Here is a 21,406-nt window from a genome sequence, read left to right as displayed (position 1 = left end):
TCTGTTTTTCGTGTGTTGTTTGCTTATTTTGATGAATCTATGGCTAGTAAAATAGTTTATAATCCATAGAGAAGTTGGAATACAGTAGGTTTGACACAAATATAAATAAAGAATGAGTTCATTACAGCACCTTGAAGTGGTCTTTCGCTAACGGAGCTCATGAGTTTTCTATTTTGAGTTTTGTGTTGTGAAGTTTTCAAGTTTTAGGTGAACTCTTTTGGTGGATCATGGAACAAGGAGTGGCAAGATCCTAAGCTTGGGGATTCCCATGGCACCCCCAAGATAATCCAAGGACACCAAGAAGTCAAAGCTTGGGGATGCCCCGGAAGGCATCCCCTCTTTCGTCCAGTTCCATCGGTAATTTACTTGGAGCTATATTTTTATTCACCAACATGATATGTGTTTTGCTTGGAGCGTCTTGTATTATTTGTGTATTTGTGTATTAATATGCCACAATCATCCTTTCTGTACACACCTTTTGAGAGAGCCATACATGAATTAAAATTTGATAGAATACTCTATGTGCTTCACTTATATCTTTTGAGCTAAGTAGTTTTGCTCTATGTGCTTCACTTATATCTTTTGAGCGTTACAATTTTGCTCTATGTGCTTCACTTAGATCTTTTAGAGCACAGTGGTGGATTTGTTTTAAAGAAACTATTGATCTCTCGTGCTTCACTTAAATTATTTTGAGAGTCTCTTAATAGCATGGTAATTTGCTTAATAATAATATGCTTGGTATTCAAGATTTGTGAAACTTTCTTTTGAGTGTGTTGAATACTAAGAAAAGATTGAAGCATGATAATTGTTTTGAGATATGGAGGTGATAATATTAAATTCATGCTAGTTGAGTAGTTGTGAATTTAAAGAATACTTGTGTTAAAGTTTGTGATTCCCGTAGCATGCACGTATGGTGAACCGTTATGTGACGAAGTCGGAGCATGATTTATTTATTGATTGTCTTCCTTATGAGTGGCGGTCGGGGACGAGCGATGGTCTTTTCCTACCAATCTATCCCCCTAGGAGCATGCGCGTAATACTTTGCTTCGATAACTTCTAGATTTTTGCAATAAGTATATGAGTTCTTTATGACTAATGTTGAGTCCATGGATTATACGCACTCTCACCCTTCCACCTTTGCTAGCCTCTCTAATACCGTGCACCTTTGCCGGTATCATACACCTACCATATACCTTCCTCAAAACAGCCACCATACCTACCTATTATGGCATTTCCATAGCCATTCCGAGATATATTGTCATGCAACTTTCCACCATCTAGTTTATCATGACACATTCATCATTGTCATATTGCTTAGCATGATCATGTAGTTGACATAGTATTTGTGGCAAAGCCACCATTCATAATTTCTTCATACTTGTCACTCTTGATTCATTGCATATCCCAGTACACTGCCAGAGGCATCCATATAGAGTCATACTTTTTTTTAGAATCGAGTTGTAATCATTGAGTTGTAAATAAATAAAAGTGTGATGATCATCATTCAATAGAGCATTGTCCCAATAAAAAAGGAAGAAAGGCCAAAGAAAAAAAGAAGGCCAAAAAAAGAAAATAAATAAAAAGGGGCAATGCTACTATCCTGTTTTTCCACACTTGTGCTTCAAAGTAGCACCATGTTCTTGATATAGAGAGTCTCATATGTGTCACTTTCATATACTAGTGGGAATTTTACATTATAGAACTTGGCTTGTATATTCCAATGATGGGCTTACTCAAATTGCCCTAGGTCTTCGTGAGCAAGCAAGTTGGATGCACACCCACTTAGTTTCCTTTGTTGAGCTTTCATACATTTATAGCTCTAGTGCATCCATTGCATGGCAATCCCTACTCACTCACATTGATATCTATTGATGGGCATCTCCATAGCCCGTTGATATGCCTAGTTGATGTGAGACTATCTTCCCCTCCTTTTTGTCTTCTCCACAACCACCATTCTATTCCACCTATAGTGCTATATCCATGGCTCACGCTCATGTATTGCGTGAAGATTGAAAAGGTTTTGAAAAATTTAGAGTATGAAACAATTGCTTGGCTTGTCATCGGGGTTGTGCATGATTTAAAAACTTTGTGTGGTGAAGATGGAGCATAGCCAGACTATATGATTTTGTAGGGATAACTTTCTTTAGCCATGTTATTTTGAGAAGACATAATTGCTTTGTTAGTATGCTTGAAGTATTATTATTTATGTCAATATAAACTTTTGTCTTGAATCTTTCTAATCTGAATATTCATACCACAATTAAGAAGACTTGCAGTCAAATTATGCCAAGTAGCACTCCGCATCAAAAATTCTCTTTTTATCATTTACCTACTCGAGGACGAGCAGGAATTAAGCTTGGGGATGCCTGATACGTCTCCAACGTATCTATAATTTTTGATTGCTCCATGCTATATTATCTACTGTTTTGGACTATAATGGGCTTTATTTTCCACTTTTATATTATTTATGGGACTAACCTATTAACCAGAGGCCCAACCCAGAATTGCTGTTTTTTTTGCCTATTTCAGTGTTTCGAAGAAACGGAATATCAAACGGAGTCTAAACGGAATAAAACCTTCGGGAACGTGATTTTCTCACCGAACGTGATCCAGGAGACTTGGACCCTGCTCCAAGGAACAAAAGAGGCGGTCACAAGGGTGGGGCCCCCCCTAGGGCGCGCCCCCTGTCGCGTGGGCCCCTCGTTGCTCCTCCGGCATACTTCTTCCTCCTATATATACACGCGTACCCCCAAATGATCAGAACAGGAGCCAAAAACCTAATTCCACCGCCGCAACTTTCTGTATCCACGAGATCCCATCTTGGGGCCTGTTCCAGAGCTCCGCCGGAAGAGGGCCGTCATCACGGAGGGCTTCTACATCATCCTAGCCCCTCCGATGAAGTGTGAGTAGTTTACCTCAGACCTTCGGGTCCATAGTTAGTAGCTAGATGGCTTCTTCTCTCTCTTTGAATCTCAATACAAAGTTCTGCCCCTCTCTTGTGGAGATCTATTCGATGTAATCTTTTTTTGCGGTGTGTTTGTTGAGACCGATGAATTGTGGGTTTATGATCAAGTCTATCTATGAATAATATTTGAATCTTCTCTGAATTCTTTTATGTATGATTGGTTATCTTTGCAAGTCTCTTCGAATTATCCGTTTGGTTTGGCTAACTAGATTGGTAGTTCTTGTCATGGGAGAAGTGCTTAGATTTGGGTTCGATATTGCGGTGTCCTTACCCAGTGACAGAAGGGGCAGCAAGGCACGTATTGTATCGTTGCCATCGAGGATAACAAGATGGGGTTTATTTCATATTGCATGAATTTATCTCTCTACATCATGTCATCTTGCTTAAGGCGTTACTCTGTTTTTAACTTAATACTCTAGATGCATGCTGGATAGCGGTTGATGAGTGGAGTAATAGTAGTAGATGCAGAATTGTTTCGGTCTACTTCTCACGGACGTGATGCCTATATACATGATCATGCCTAGATATTCTCATAACTACGCTCAATTCTGTCAATTGCTCAACAGTAATTTGTTCACCCACCGTAGAATACTTATGCTCTTGAGAGAAGCCACTAGTGAAACCTATGGCCCCCGGGTATATTCTCATCATATCAATCTCCATTACTATAATCTTGCTTTGCTTTTTTACTTTGCTTTTACTTTTTACTTTGCATCTACCAAAAATACCAAAAATATTATATCTATCAGATCTCACTCTCGTAAGTGACCGTGAAGGGATTGACAACCCCTAATCGCGTTGGTTGCGAGTAGCTATCACTTTGTGCAGGTACGAGGGACTTGAGCGTGGCCTCCTACTGGATTGATACCTTGGTTCTCAAAAACTGAGGGAAATACTTACGCTACTCTGCTGCATCATCCCTTCCTCTTCGGGGAAAACCAACGCAAGCTCAAGACGTAGCAGTACTCTGGCTCATCCAGGATCAGACTGATATGCACAAGTTATCCCCACCTTGGGAAGGACCTTTTGTGGTCAGCAAAAATCTGCACAACGGGTCATACTACCTTATCGCTGTTCGAGAGCACAAAGCCTCACGTAAATCGGAGGAGGAGACCCAGCGGCCTTGGAATATAGCTCTTCTTCTGCCTTATTATACTTGAGCCACAGGCTCTTCTTATGTACATATTTATGACAATGTATATATTATAAACCGGAGCCTCAGCTAAAGCGGGATCATCTCTTTTATTTTTACATAATGTGTGGTTACATGGGGGCTTCTACTTATAAAACGGAGTTCTATTAACCCGGCTTATAATGCCAAACATATATAAAGGAAATCACTAAAGGGCTTGGTCGTATTCGAACCATAGCTACGCCTCTTGATTGTCTTAAAGCCAAAAAAGGGAAATCACTAGGGGGCTTGGTTGTATTCACACCATAGCTATACCTCTTGATAGGCTAAAGGCCAAAAGGAAATTATGTGGAACAAAGAGAGTTTGTTGCAAAAGCACAACTCAAACATAGGTACCACTGAGCACAGCTCAAATATTGCTTGGGGGCTCCTTGCTTCTCAAAGAACAAAGAGTTTGTACCCTTGCAATAGGCTATCAAGCCAGGCTTGGAAGCCAGGTGTATTCACCTAAAACCTCGGGGTATCCTGCCTCTTTAAGTAAGCCACTTCATGAAGGTAAACCTGGTATGACCCATCGAACTTTTAACAAGTCAATCTCATAGACCATGAACTTGTCAGAGTTAAAACGGTGATTCGTTGAAGATTGAGGTCCATCTTATAAGGCTTTGAAAAATGGTTTAACTCAGTGGCCTGGAAGCCCATAAAAAGCCTTGATGTAGGGCCTGGCAGCCCATGAAAAGCCTTGCATATTTTTCTGGTATTTTTTGAAATATTTAACCTCTTTTGATAAAGGATTTATGAACATTTTCTGATAAACCGGTGTCTATTACAACCCAACATGGCTTTCAACGCTAAGTTGTTGGTACATGATCAATTACAATCCGGCATTAATTTGATCCGGTCTGGTTTTGGCTAGAAGTCACCAGAATTATATGAACAAACCGGTGTTTATCATAACCCGGTACGGTTTTGATATGAACCGGCAAGGATGAAAGGAGTCATCAATACTCCAGATTGGTGTTATTACCCTTATTATAACAACAGTTGGTCAGCCAACGAGATATATCACAGGTATCATCTATTTTATATCCGGTTATTACAGTCTTGGTTATACATCCAAGATATGCATATATTTTGGGCATCATGACCCGTCCAGTGGTAAACCATGAGGACGCTTTCAAGTTCTTATATGCCAGAACAAATTACATAAAGCCGCAATGGACTATGCATATAGTAAAAATCCAAAAAGCATGGCGAGTTATCAGTATCCAGCAACATAAGCATGCTCAATGGCATAACAGACAAAGTGTTTGAACTAGCCTATTACAAGGCGTTTTTTCTGCCCACACAGGATAATTGTTTCAGCAAGAAAGGGTAGTGTCGTGGTTTTGTCACGGCAGATGTCCTAGAGAAAGGACTTAGTCGTGGAGCCATCGCGACGGGTTAGCTTGAAGGGGTTAAAGCGGACACAGGGACGCAAGAGAGTTTATACTAGTTCGGCCCCTTTGATGAAGGTAAAAGCCTACGTCTAGTTGTGATGGAATTGATGGGGTTTCGATGACTAGGGAGCAAACAAGCTTCGCCTATGTCTCGAGTTGTTGTCTATTGTCCTTGAACCGCCGCTGGGTCGTCCCCTTATATACACGGGTGACGCCCGTCGGTTCACAGAGTCCCAATACCGGCTCATAGATGTGTCCGGTTTGATCTCTACTTATTCCTAACTTACAATACAAGTTAACTACTAACGCCGGTTTACGGCTACAGGCCTTGAACCGACCATGGGCCTTGAGCCCTCATCTGCCTTGTTGGGCTTTAACATACTTAACTACTGACGAAGTTAATCCGGCCCAGACAGGCCGGTTTACTCCCAATAGTAATATCCCCAACATTAGGCCCCAGATTGATTTGGACATGTTCATGTCAATCCTTTAGCAAAAATCTTCATCTTCAACATCTTCTCATAAATTGGTAAACCGCCATGATGTCATCTCCTCTGATTGATGTAAACCGGAGTGATGTCACCTGTCCTAACGAAGCTTATCCATTATGCTTCCTTGTTTAATAGATCTTCGGAAATCGAGGCGACAGCTCCGTTTCGTGGCACCTTGATTGTCGCGCCTGACACATGTCCTTTTACCTTATAAATAGGACCGAAGGGTCATTTATTTTTTCCCCTTCATGCCTTTCTTCTTCGTGTTCCTCGCGTCGCCAGCCTCGGAGCTCCGCTGCCGCCGTCAACTTCTGCACCAACCTTGGCCGCTGCATCAACCTGAACGCACCAGAGCACCGCGGCAACCTTCCGCGTCTTCCTCAACTCTGGTAAGCCTTCTGCTCTTCTCAACACAGATCTGTTCTAGGGTTTTGTGTTCTTGCAGTGTTCATCACCTGTTCGTGTTCATATACTAGCTCCTGGATGCATCTGTGAACCCCTGCTCTGTGTAGCGGTAGCTTTTAGTATCCGCCTTGTGTTTCATGCCCAAGACCATAGATCTCACATATATTTCTGCCCATTGATTCAATAATGTTCTGCTTTGAGCTTTTGAATATTTTTCTTATTTTCTGAACTTGCTTCAGATCCAACGCTGTAGAGAAATCTTGTGAAATCTGTTTCTGCATACTTATCCATCCGCAATCTCAGCTGTTTCAATGCTTAGATCAGGCGGTTTAACTTTGTAGAAAAAATTGCCAAACCGGTATATACCATTAGTCCCCTTGTTGAACCGCCAGTTGTTGTTGATTCATAAAACTCCAGTTTAGATAGATCAGTCTTCGGTTTAACATTGCACATACCACTGTACCTTAATCAATGCATTTTTGAACCGGGATCATCTACCTTGTAGATTTCATCATGGCCAAGCAAGTATATGAGTGCAACTAGGTTCCTTCTCGCGTCACAGAGGCTCAACTGGACGATTTAGTCCTGATCGGCGCCTTAGGCAGCAAAGATACCATCCATTGGAGGGCTCCTGGCAAAGAATGCCCTCCCACACCTCAAGAAGGAGAGGTCGTGGTTTTCGTAGATCACTTAGCCCGAGGCTTTAAGCCGCCCGGTTCTAAATTTTACCGGGACGTGTTAGCCGATTTTCAACTCCATCCATAAGATACTGGCCCCAACTCTGTTACAAACATGTCTCACTTCCAAGTGCTCTGTGAGGCGTTCTTTCAAGAGGAGCCCACAGTGGAATTGTTCAGAGACTGTTTCCATCTAAACCGCCGTACTGAGTTTACTGACGGCTCCAATACGGAGTTGGGTGGCGTGGCGATTCAAAAAAGGAAAGAGGTCACATACCCTCATGCCAAACTGCACAGCCACCCCAAAGAGTGGAATCAAACATGGTTCTATTGCAAAGACACCTCCCCTGCTGGTGAAAATCCCTTGCCTGGCTTTCGTCCGGAGCGGCTCAGCAATACACACCCCTTTCCGCAAAGGTTGACTGCTCAGGAGAGAAGCAAATATGCTCCTCAACTGTCGAAGCTCAGAGCCTTTATGGCCAACGGTTTAACAGGGGTTGATCTCGCCCGCTGTTGGATATCATGGAGCATACTGCCCCTTAGTCAGCGCTCCGGTTTGATGTGTGAGTATACTGGCAGTGTTGATGACCCACTGCGACATTCCAACATCCAGCTCACCGATGAAGAAATCACAGAGGCTGTGAATAAGATGCTGAATGAACTGGAACACATCTGTGCTAAAACCGGCCTGCTTCCCTTCTATGCCACCAACAAACCGCCAGCTGTAAGAGTTTGATTTTTCTTTTTGCTAAATCTGCTATTGATATATCTGGTCATTGTTTAATATCAATGTCTGTGTAACCAGGGCAATGATCCGTTTTGGAGCAAGAAACTGCCGCAGGAGAAACCAGACAAACCAGACAAACCGGAAAGAGCAACCCGGCAAAAGACTAAAGCTGTGAAGAAGACTGCCCACAGGAAAAGAACCACTGCATCCTCTAACCCGGCTCCGGATGATGATGTGGATAATCCGGACCTTGAGGTAGGGCTTGACTCACTTGGCTTATTCTTCATGCGTCTTATTGATGATGATATTTGTCAGGATGATGCCGAAGCCAGCCATGCTGATGCTGCAGAGGTAATTATTCTCTCTTCCGATTCAGAACCTTTGCCTTCACTAAAAATCCGCCAGGCAAACCGGAAAGTTAAATTTTCTCATCCTCTTGCTTATTTGGATCCCAAATTTCTTATGAAGACCCAACAGCACGAAGCTCGTCGCACAACCCGGCATAGCGGCCAAGTAGTTACCTCCGCCGGTTTACCGAACAGTCCGGTTCGGAAACGCCGTTCAGAGGTCTCTAATTTGCTTGTCAGTGCTTGTCCTAAAGCGGGCTGCTTTCGTCAACCTCTTAATCCATCTGACTCCGATTATCAGGTTACTTCCCACTCATCTTCTGGCGAGTCATCGGCTACTCAGCTGCCACCGCTCAAAACGGTGCTTGGGTAAGCTATACTTATCATAATATTTGCAGCACATCGCCTTGGAACATATGCTGTATTTGATTTTGTTATTCCTTTCAGGGCCAAGCCTAGGCCAAGCAAGAAGGCTCGTCTGGACAAAGCGGCCGAAGAAGATGCCGTCCTTGAACCGGGCAAAACACCAGATCTTGAAGCGGCTATTCCTGAGGATATACCCAATGATCCGCCGCAGCAAGACGACGATCTTATTGCTGAAGAAAGTCCTATTGATACCTCAAGTCCTGTCAATCATCCCACAAGCTCTATCCGGATTGAGAAATCCACCGGTCCAACAAAGCCTACTGACAAGCCAACAGCCCCAGTGCAAACCGGCGATACCAAGGATGATGAGGTTGTCATTACTGGCATTGGCCGTACAGAGCCAAGCAATCCTGTCGCTTTGTCCAAACATTCTGCCAAGGAAGAATTTGCTGCCTTTGGCAAAGGCAAGTGGAATGCTGATCTGGCGACTTACGCTGCTCTGAACGCCCAAGAAATCCATTCCGGCTACCTGAACCGGCTGTATACCAGTCATGACTATGAAGCCGGTCTGGTAAATATGATGAAAGATAAATATGAGGTAACTTCCATATGCTCTTTCCTGTTTGTATATTTCAATTCTTGTTGACGCTCCTAGCCCCCGAGGACCGGTTTGTAATCTTCTTTCAAACCGGGACTTACTAATACAAATCCTAATGCTTTGAAATTTTTGAAATTCGCTGGTGTAGTCCCCAAGGGCCGGTTCAACTTAATGTAGTTAAACCGGGACTTTAAGTAATTGACATCGCCGCATTAGAATATATACGAGCAGATAGCCATTAGCCCCCAAGTGCCTAGTTGAATACTTGTATTGATCTTGGGACTTTGCAAGCAATTGAAAGATGAAGATTGAATATGCGTTAGCCCCCAAGTGCCAAGTGCATAACTTGTTATGTGGTTGGTACTTCAATCATTGTACCGTTTTGCTGAATCATATAACTGTCTGCATGCAGGCTGAGCTGAAGACGAAAGAAAGCCAAGTCGCTGACCTCCAAGATAATCTAAAATCCCAACAAGCTGAAACCTCCAAGGCAAAAGAGGAATTAACCAGCGCTTTAAGTGCCATGGAACAGCTTAAGGAGAGCTTCAAGAAGAAGCGGGCGGATTGGGCCACTGAAAAATCCGCTTTAATCAAACGAGCAGAAGACGCCGAGGCTGCACTCAAACCGGTGGCGGATGAACTGACCAGCATAAAGCGGCACGTCCATGCCATGACCACTGCTATCTTTGGTAAGCCGGTTTTACTTGTGAACTAATTCTGCCGTCTTACAGAGCTGCCGGTTTGTTAACCCTTTATGATATTTCAGGGGCACGCATTGGTCACTTGGGGTCAGATGTGCGGAAGAAATTGAAAGCCGCCTATACGTTGGTCGAACAACTATACACTGGTGCACAGCGGATCATCTGTACTGCATCCCACAACAAGCCGGCACCCACCTTGATTCAGGACACTCTGATGAAACTGTCGATGCTTCCTGCCCGGGTTGAAGAGCTGAAGAAATCTGCTGCTCGAACCGGTGCGATCAATGCCTTAATCCGGGCAAAAGCTTGGGTGCCGGATTTTGATCCTATTGAAGCGCTCAGGGCTATCCCAGCTTGAAGGAAGATGGGTCGGAGTTTGGTGAAGCGGATCTACAAGCAATAAACCGAGAGGTGCGTCCGCTAGCATGTCAATTGGCTGAAGAAGCAGACTTGTCTCATTATCAAGCCCAATATGACAATCAAAACAAGCGTATAGCTGCACCAATTCATGAAGCGGAAAATCTTATCCCTCCAATCCGTAAGCATACTTACGCTCCTGATATTGACCCGTCGTTGCTGATCCATGATGAAGCTGTTTTTCAAGCATTAATGGGAATCGACTGGACAACTGTTGATTTCCAGCCGCTGGGTAGAGAAACTGAAGCTGAAGCAGCGCAGGATAACCCACAACCATTAGGCCAGGATGGTGACCAGGCTTGAATCGGAGGCCGGTTTAAAACTGCTTCTCCTTTGCGAAAAACAATGATCTTATTGTGGGCACCGTGTTGCCTTATAATAGGCTAGCTGATACTTTTGATGTTGATATGCCTTCGTACATAATCGCTGCCACTTGCTCTTCCTTTGGGTGATGAATTTTCCAAAGTACTTTCTGCAATAAAAAAATCTTCAAGTGCCACCACGGTTGTACCGTCAGGCGGAATATGATGTCTGCATACATGAAATCAAAACATCCGAAATTTTTAAGTATATGACCAAAATTTTGAGATACATAATACCTGCCATCGTTGAGCGTGAAGTTGGCTTGGCCAATCTTGAAGCGGAGTTTTATAAACCCACACTATTGGAGGAGATAGCAGCTCCCATATATATATGATGCCGGTTTACTATGTAAACCATGCCGGGTTATAATAAACACCGTGTTACTCCATAAGAGGATGTTAACAAAAAAGATCAAACCGAGCAAATAGTCTCCGGATTGAAATGAACCGTGTTCCGTCAATTGACTGTGTGAACCGGTTGAAAACTTTGTCGGTTTAAAAAACGCAATAAAAAGAAAGAAATATCTTTCAAAGAAAAGTATAAAGCAAAGGCAATGACAAAACCGTTTGCAAAAAAGGCTCATTTGAGCTGATCAGATGGCGTTACCATGGCCGAACACGACCAAGCTCTGATAGGTGTAACTATGGTTCTAGTCAGCCAGGTCCCCAAATGAAACCGTGGCATTTATGCCGATCAAGTGGCATGGCAATGGTTCGGGTTCGACCAAGCCCCCAAGTGATTCTGTGGCCTTAGGTCGATCAAGAGGCATGACTGGTTCAGACGTGACCAAGTCCCCAAGTGATCTGGTGGCTCTCGCCTATCAAGAGGTATTGTATTGGTTCGGACACGACCAAACCCCCAAGTGATATAACATGATGCTTTTTAAAAAAAAGCCAACTCAAGGGATAAACTGGAGGTCGCTTTAGAATAACTCCGTGTAACCACACATGATGTAAAAGAACAGATACCCCGCTTTAGCTGAGGTTCCGGGTTATTATATTTAATCATAATATATACATCGTCGTAATATGTACATAAGTAGAGCCAATGGCTCAGGTATAGTAAGGCCAAAGATGAGCTATGTTCCACGGCCTGTTGGTCTCCTCCTCTGATGTATGTGAGTCCTTATGCTCTCGAATATCGATCAGATAGTATGACCCGTTGTGCAGATTCTTGCTGACCATGAAAGGCCCCACCCAAGGTGGGGATAGCTTATGCATATCAGTCTGATCTTGGATGAGCCGAAGCACCAAATCTCCTTCCTGAAAGGTTCTAGTTCTGACTCAGCGACTGTGATAACAACGAAGATCCTGTTGGTAAATCGCCGAGCGGGCAGTTGCTATGTCACATTCTTCATCCAACAGGTCCAAAGCGTCTTGCCGTGCTGTCTCATTGTCCGCTTCAACATAAGCCGCCACACGGTGTGTATCCTGTTGATCTGTTGGGTGTAGTATTGATGCTCCATAACACAGATGGTAATTCTTCTACCCAACAACCTGGTGTTCTCTGCAAAGGAACCATAAGCCGGGGCTTGATGCCTTTCAAGATCTCTTGATTAGCCCTTTCTGCTTGACCATTGGACTATGGATGTGCCACCGATGAAACGTCGAGCCGGATGTGCTCCCGTTCGCAGAACTCCTTCATGGCACCTTTGGACAAATTGGTACCATTATCTGTGATGATACTGTGTGGAAAGCCAAACCGGAAAATCACTTTTTTGATGAACTAAACCGCCGTGGCCGCATCACACTTGCTAACAGGTTCTGCCTCCACCCACTTTGTAAACTTGTCAACCGCCACCAGGAGGTGGATCTTCTTATCTTTGGACCTTTTGAAAGGCCCAACCATATCCAGCCCCCAAGTCGCAAACGGCCAAGTAATTGGAATCATTCTCAATTCTTGAGCCGGTACATGAGCACGCCTTGAAAACTTTTGGCAACCATCACATCGTCTGACCAGATCCTCCGCATCAGCATGAGCAGTTAACCAATAGAAGCCATGGCGAAACGCTTTAGCCACCAGAGATTTTGAACCAGCGTGGTGACCACAATCTCCTTCGTGGATCTCACGCAAAATTTCACGGCCTTCTTCAGGAGACACACAGCGTTGAAACGCCCCTGACACACTGCAATGATGCAACTCACCGTTGATAATAGTCATGGACTTGGATCACCGGATTATCTGTCGGGCCAGAGTCTCATCCTCTGGTAACTCGCCCCGGTTCTTGTACGCCAGGTAAGGAAGCGTCCAATCCGGAATAACGTGAAGAGCTGCCACCAATTGAGCCTCCGGATTAGGAATAGCCAAATCCGCTTCACCAGGGATCTTGACCGACGGGTTGTGCAGCACATCCAGAAAAACATTGGGCGGGACCGGTTTGCGCTGAGAGCCTAGCCGGCTTAAAGCGTCCGCTGCTTCATTCTTCCGCCGGTCCACGTGGTCCACCTGATAGCCTTTAAAGTGACCTGCAACAATATCCACCTCACGACGATATGCTGCCATGAGTGGGTCCTTGGAATCCCAAGTGCCAGATACTTGCTGAGCCACAAGGTCTGAGTCACCAAAGCACTTAACTCGACTTAGATTCATCTCCTTAGCCATCCGGAGACCGTGGAGCAAGGCTTCATACTCAGCTGCATTGTTAGTACAAGGGAACATTAAGCGAAGAACGTAACAAAACTTATCACCTCGTGGGGAAGTTAATACGACTCCAGCCCCCGAGCCTTCCAATTGCCTGGATCCGTCAAAATGGATGGTCCAATATGTGTGATCCGGCTTTTCTTTAGGTGCTTGCATTTCCGTCCAATCATTGATGAAATCAACAAGTGCTTGAGACTTAACCGCCGTCCGAGGCACATACTTCAAACCGTGCGGCCCAAGCTCTATAGCCCACTTGGCAATCTGGCCAGTTGCTTCCCGGTTCTGGATGATATCCCCCAAAGGAGCAGAACTGACCACCGTAATTGGGTGCCCTTGGAAGTATTGTTTAAGCTTCCGGCTTGCCATAAAAACTCCATACACCAGCTTCTGCCAATGCGGATACCTTTGCTTGGACTCAATGTGTACCTCGCTGATATAATAGACTGGACGTTGAACCGGATGCTCCTTACCTGCCTCCTTTCGCTCCACCACAATAGCCACGCTGATCGCCCGAGCATTAGCAGCAACATATAGCAGTAACGGCTCCTTGTTAATGGGAGCGGCGAGCACAGGCGGATTGGCTAATTGCCGTTTTAAGTCCTCAAATGCTTCATCAGCAGCAGAACTCCAGACAAACTGATCCGTCTTCTTCAACATCTGATACAAAGGGATTGCCTTCTCACCAAGACGACTGATAAACCGGCTTAACGCGGCAATCCGGCCTGCCAGGCGTTGAACATCATTGATACACTTCGGTTTAGCCAGGGAGGTGATGGCTGTGATCTTCTCCGGATTAGCCTCAATTCCCCTATTGGACACCAGAAAACCCAATAACTTGCCCGCCGGTACACCAAAGACGCACTTGTCCGGATTAAGCATCATCTTGTATGTCCTTAGGTTATCAAAGGTTTCCTTCAAATCATCAATCAGAGTCTCCTTCTCCCTAGATTTAACCACGATATCATCCACGTAAGCATGTACAGTACGGCCAATCTGTTTGTGAAGACAATTTTGCACACACCGTTGATAAGTTGCCTGGGCACTCTTGAGCCCAAAGGGCATAGACACATAGCAGAAGGCTCCAAAGGGAGTTATGAACACCGTCTTCTCCTGGTCCTTAACTGCCATTTTGATCTGACGATAGCCAGAATATGCATCCAAAAAACTTAAACGCTCACAACCTGCCGTGGCATCAATAATTTGATCAATACGGGGGAGGGCAAAAGGATCTGCTGGACAAGCCTTATTAAGATCTGTGTAATCCACACACATGCGCCAGGTGCCGTTTTTCTTAAGGACCAGCACCGGATTGGCAAGCCACTCAGGGTGAAAAACTTCAACAATAAAGCCAGCTACTAAGAGCCTGGCTACCTCTTCTCCAATCGCCTTGCGTCTTTCCTTGTTAAACCGGCGGAGGAACTGTTTCACCGGTTTGTATTTAGGATCCACATTAAGGGTGTGCTCAGCGAGTTGCCTCGGTACACCTGGCATGTCAGAGGGCTTCCATGCAAAAATGTCCCGATTCTCTCGGATGAACTCGATGAGCGCGCTTTCCTATTTCGGATCCAAGTTGGCACTGATGCTGAACTGCTTGGATGAATCGCCAGGTACAAAGTCAACAAGCTTAGTTTCTGCTGCCGATTTGAACTTCAGGGCCGGATCATGCTCCGTAGTTGGCTTCTTTAATGGAGTCATGTCCGCCGGATCAACATTGTCCTTATAATACTTCAGCTCCTCGGTGGCACAAACCGACTCTGCATAGGCCGCAACTCCTTCCTCGCACTCCAAAGCGATTTTGCGGCTTTCGTGAACCGTTATTGTCCCCTTGTGACCCGGCATCTTGAGCTGCAAATACACATAACAGGGCCGTGCCATAAACTTGGCGTAGGCCGGTCGCCCAAACAGGCGTGATATGGACTTTGGATTTTCACCACTTCAAACGTTAATGTCTCCGACCTGGAATCATGATCATCCCCAAAGGCCACTTCCAGAGCTATCTTACCAACAGGATATGCTGATTTGCCAGGTACTACACCGTGGAACACCGTATTAGACGGTTTGAGATTTTTACCTGTTAGTCCCATATGATGGAAGGTCTCATAGTACAAGATATTAATGCTGCTCCCTCCATCCATGAGCACTTTGGTGAACTTGTAACCTCCCACTTGAGGCGCCACCACCAGAGCCAACTGACCCGGATTATCAACCTGAGGAGGGTGATCCTCTCTGCTCCATATGATTGGCTGTTCAGACCAGCGTAGGTAACGGGGTATGGCCGGTTCAACAGAGTTGACTGCCTGCCTCTGAACCTTCCGGTCTCGCTTGTCCAAGCTAGTGGTGAAGACATGGTACTGCCCACTACTCAACTGCTTTGGGTTGCTCTGGTAACCTGATTGTTGCTGCTGTTGGTTGTAACCACCCTGGTTATTCTGACTATTTTGATTATTATGTCCGCCTAGATTACCATTAAATCCTGAACCGGAGTTTCCTCCACCGTAACCCGGCCCGGACCCTGAGCCACCGCCAGAGCTGTGATCATACCGGAAAGCATTAGAATTCTTGAACTCCTGCATAATGAAGCAATCCTTCCAAAGGTGGTTTGCTAGCGCCTCCTTCGTCCCATGTCTTGGACAAGGCTGGCTCAGTAGATAGTTTAGGCGGTCCAGGTTAGGGTTGGGTGCCCTGTTGCGATTTTTCGGTTTACCCTTGCGTCGCTGGCCATTGTCCTGCGTGTTGGTATTAGCCACAAAGTCCATGTTACCATCCGCTTTACGCTTGCCTCCACCACCATTGCCTGCCCAGTGATGCTGCTGACCTTTGGAGTTGCTGTTCCTCTTTCCCTTCCCTGCCTTGTCATCATCAGATTCGGGATCCTTGGTACTATCAGAATCAGCATACTTTACCAAAGCAGCCATGAGGATCCCCATGTCAGTGCAATGACGCTTCATCCGTCCCAATTTCAGTTTTAGGGGCCCAAACCGGCAGTTGCCTTCTAGGGTTAATACATCGGTGTCAGCGTTGATGCGGTCTGATGAATGCAACACTTGTGAAACCCGGCGCACCCAATGAGTCGTCGATTCTCCTTCCTCCTGGACGCAGGCAGCTAAGTCCACTATCGACATAGGCTGTTTACATGTATCCTTGAAATTGCTGATAAACCGGGCTCGTAATTGGGCCCATGAACTGATAGAATTAGCCGGCAAGCTTTTTAACCAAGACGGGCCGTTCCTTCAAGCATCGTGGTGGAGTATTTCGCACACGCCACGTCATCCACATCAAGCATCTCCATGGCCATCTCATAGCTCTTCACCCATGTCTCTGGAGGTTGATCCGCTGTGTAATTTGGTACTTTGCGCGGGCCTTTGAAATCCTTGGGCAGGCACACATTGCGTAAAGCGGGGACAAGGCAAGGCACCCCCAAAGAACTAGAAGTAACACCAGGTTCGATCGAGATAGTTCGACGAACCGGCGTGAGCTGCCGAGCCTGATGTTGTGCGGCTAACTCGGCCTCCCTGCGTGCTCGGGCCCGGTCCACCACTTCCTGAGCGTTATCAGCACCACCCGCCGGGTTGTTGCCACGGGGTGCTCCACGTCGTTCCTTACTCGACACTGCCGGTTCATCCATATGTCTGCTATAGCTCCGGCTTGGACGGGGGGTCGAGTGGATCCGGTCGCGGCTGTACGAGTATGCTTCCTGTTGGACCAAAGCTGTCCTCTGAAGCTCCTTGACCCGTCGCGTCTCTACTGCCTGCGGCGAGTCACCTTCAATTGGAATGGCCTCCAGCCGTGCAGCAGCGGTGACGAGATTATCCATTGGGTTAGAGTAGTGACCCGGAGGTGTTAACACAGCCGGAGGTATAACGGTGTTTTGACGAGGCGGGTCCATCCGACGAGGCTGAACCGGCGCACCGGTCTCAGGAGCTTCCGCCCGGTTTCCCTCCAGCGGATTACTGGTTCCTGCTCCTGGGGTGTTGAAAAGGTCTCTGGCCTCGAAAACCGGAGGCACACGGGATCGGTACTTCCTCCTCATGACTTCCTGCGACGCGTTCTGGTCCAACATGAGCCTGTAGGCTTGTGCGTCTAGAGCGGCCCACTCTGTGGCCATCCTGGTGTCCTCAGCTGCCAGATCCGCCTTGGCCTGGGTGATCTATTCCTTTACCTTTGCAATTTCTGCGTTGTGGACGTCCTGATCCGCCGGATTAGCTTCCGCCATAAGCACAGCCAATGCATCAAATAGCTCTGATAGAACTTGAGCCGGTGGGCGCACAGGGCCTCCTGCCCCGGCGCCCGTCGCTGCTGCTGAATCGGAGGTTGTTGCCGCAGCGGTCGAAGAATGAAGCGTTGCTTGTGTGCCGGCCATGAATATTCGAACTCGGTTGGGTAGATGAGAGGGGTCCGAAATACTGTCGCCATCAGAACAGCCCCCAATCCGGCCATCTTGTAGCTGATAAAGAGATTCGGTTTCTCCGGTCGATGACTCATCATCGGAACAAACGACGGTCTCCCGCGAGATTCCGATCCGTCCTCATAACTTCCTCCATGGATGACTCCCATGAAGGCACGCTTCATGGCCGGTTTAACCCGGGCGGATCGTGCACACTGAGCCGTCTCGACGAGGTCGGTGCAGATGTCCGGCTCAGGGTCCGGTTCACCGATCTTGCCAATGAAAACGTGAATGCCACCAAAGGGGACCCGGTACCCATACTCAACTGAGCCGGCCTCGGGGCCCCAGCCTGCGTCGTCGATGTAGAGCTTGTCGCGATGACTCTTAGTCATCCGGCCTACAGCATAGCCCTCGAGTCCTTCAAAGCGGCCCTCCAAGAACCTGAAACCATCGTGCGATAGCCCCACGGTGGGCGCCAACTGTCGTGGTTTTGTCACGGAAGATGTCCTAGAGAAAGGACTTAGTCGTGGAGCCATCGCGGCGGGTTAGCTTGAAGGGGTTAAAGCAGACACAGGGACGCAAGAGAGTTTATACTAGTTCGGCCCCTTCGATGAAGGTAAAAGCCTACGTCTAGTTGTGATGGAATTGATGGGGTTTCGATGACTAGGGAGCAAACAAGCTTCGACTATGTCTCGAGTTGTTGTCTTCTGTCCTTGAACCGCCGCCGGGTCGTCCCCTTATATACTAGGGTGACGCCCGTCGGTTCACAGAGTCCCAATATCGGCTCATAGATGTGTCCGGTTTGATCTCTACTTATTCCTAACTTACAATACAAGTTAACTACTAACGCTGGTTTACGGCTACAGGCCTTGAACCGACCATGGGCCTTGAGCCCTCATCTGCCTTCTTGGGATTTAACATACTTAACTACTGACAAAGTTAATCCGGCCCAGACAGGTCGGTTTACTCCCAGTAGTAATATCCCCAACAGGTAGGCTACGACAGGCTAAAGCGGCTTCCGGTTCAGGATTCATCACCAGGACGACTTGAAGATTGCGGATCATCTTGGGTAGGTGCATCCTCCTCTTCTCTACCCTATGGCTGGAAATCAATTGTTGTCCAATCGATTCCGGTTAAAGCTTGGAACATGGCTTCTTCACTTATAAGGGGGGAAGGATCAATGTTAGGGGCATAAGTGTGCTTACGAATTGGTGGAACAAGATCTTCTACATCATGTATCGGCACGGGATATCTTTTCTGTCAACATCATAAACCGGCTAATAATGAGACAGATTTGTTTCATCCGCCAATTTGCTTGCTATGGGCAGCATTTCCCTTGTTAGTCTTTGGAGATCATCATTGTTGAATTCTGAAGCGTCTTCCTTTACACTGGAGTAGCCTTGGCCAATATCTGCCGGTTTAAGATCTGGAATCCGTGCCTTGGCCCGGATTAGCGCAGTTGGTGCGCCTGACCTTGCAGCTGATTTTTTTGGTTCATCCAATCGGGCAGGCAGCATTGACAGCTTCTCGATGGTTTCTTTTATCAATGTTGGAGGAGGCCTGTTGTAAGCAGCAGTGCAGATAGCCCGTTGGGATCCGGAATATAGCTTCTCTATCAACGTATAGGCAGCCTTCAGCTTCATCCGCATATTAGAGCCCAGATGGGTAATGCGGGTCCCTATGACATTGTAAGCATTAGTAAACCGGCAGCTCATAAGGAAAAGGTTACTTGAAAAATGTCAGATGAGGACGCTTACCAAACACAGCAGAAGTCATAGCGTTTATTTGCCGCTTTAAACCGGTGAGTTCCTCAACCACTCGTTTTAGGGCTGCTTCTGCGTCTTCGGCCTTCTTTGCTAAAGCGACCTTTTCTGTGTCCCACTCTGCACGCTCCTTCTTAAAGGTTTCCTTCAGTATCTCCATGGATGCTAAGGCATTCGTCAGTTCTTCCTTGGCTTTGGAAGCATCCGCTTGCTAAGATTTAATGTTCTCCTGAAGGTCAGCGGTTTGGGCATCCTTCTTACTCAGCTCGGCCTACAAAAACAAGATATATCATCAATGGGCTATGAATATTTGAAGTACCAAGCGTATAACAAGTTATGCACTTTGCACTTGGGGGCTACTGCCTATTCGCTTAATTCTAGAAAATTAATTCAAGTCCCAAGTGTATAATACAACCATTATTCTTGGCACTTGGGGGCTAATGTACATCTGCTCAAAAGTAACAGTAATTAAAGTCTCGGTTCACCTTGGAAAGGTAAACCGGCCCTTGGGGACTACACAGGTGAAAGTTACAGGGATACCATGCTAAAATACCGGTTCATTTTTAAAGGATCAACCGACCCTTGGAGGATAAGTATGCAGAAGTATGGTATTATAAAGTCCCGGTTTTAGATTATTATCATAAATCGACCCTTGGGAGCTACTGGAATTGGTACTTACAATTGGACTTAAGAGAGAAGAGGATTTGTACTTACTTCATAATGTTCCTTCATCAAATTCACTAAATCGGCTTCATAGTCACGGTTTGAGTACAGGAGGTTCAGAAAACCAGAATGGAGCTCTTGGGCGTTAAGGTGGGCATAGCTTCATAAATCGGTGCTCCACTTGCCTTTCTCCATGGCAGCACACTCTTCCTTGGCGCTATGTTTTGCCAATACAACAGGATGGCCAGGAGAGGTGTGGCCAACACCAGTAATGATAACCTCATCTTCCTTGTCACCAGCAGCTTTTTCTAGAGTTGATGGAATGTCAGTAGCCTCCAGTAAACCAGAAGGTCCGTCATCAGTCCGGACTGGACTTGCTAGTTTATCATCTTGCACAGCGGTATCAACTTGTGCTTGTTCATCAACATTATGATCTTGAGGGGGCGGTTCATCAAATGTGGCCTCAGTATTTGGACCTTCCAGATCCGTAGTCAGCTCCGGTTCAATCACCACATGGTCTTCAGATGGATTATTCACCCGAGCCTTCTTACTGGGTCTGGCTTTGGCTCTAAAAAGAACAGATGCAAAGGTTAGCATAGCATATAAAGTGTGAAACATCAAAAGATTGAGTTGAAATACTAACCCAACAACGGTCTTAAGAGGAGGGAGTTGTGTGGCCGTTGATTCGCCAGATGATGAAGGAGGTGTCACCTGATAATTCGAATCGGACGGATTAAGAGGTTGTCGGAAATAGCCGGCCTTGGGATAAGAAGTGTCAGAAGTGGGTGAGACCTCAGGTCGGTGTTTTTGAACCGGGGTGTTCGGTAAACCGGTCGAAGTGACCGTTTGGCCACTGTGCCGGGTTGTGCGGTGAGCCTCTTGCTGCTTCTTCTTCAAAATAAATTTCGGATCCAAGTGATCAGGAGGGTGAGAAAATCTTACTTTCCGGACTACTTGAAGGACTTTTTGTGTTGGTAGAGGGTCTGAACTGGAGGAAAGGATAATTACCTCTGCATCATCAGCTTGGCTGCCCTCAGTGTCCTCCTGATAAATATCATTGTCAATGAGGTGCATGAAAAGTGAACCAAGTGAATCAAGTTCTACCTCTGCTTCTGGTTCATCAGGATCATCATCAAGCTCTAAACCGATGGGTTCAGTGGCCTTCCTCTTCGTGGTTTTCTTGACAGCTTTCGTTTTAGGTCAAGAATGTTTCACCGCTTTCTCCTGAGGTTTCTTTTTCCAGAACGGGTCATCACCTTGTTTAAACAAATGGGCAGAGGATATTAAAAGTTGCATAGTTCAAAGATATCAGGTGTAAAGCGGAATTA

This window comes from Triticum urartu, chromosome 3A (genome assembly GCF_056163025.1).
Source record: "Triticum urartu cultivar PI428250 chromosome 3A, HENAU_Tu73, whole genome shotgun sequence".
Lineage (NCBI taxonomy): Eukaryota > Viridiplantae > Streptophyta > Magnoliopsida > Poales > Poaceae > Triticum > Triticum urartu.
Note: the sequence above shows the minus strand (reverse complement) of the source record.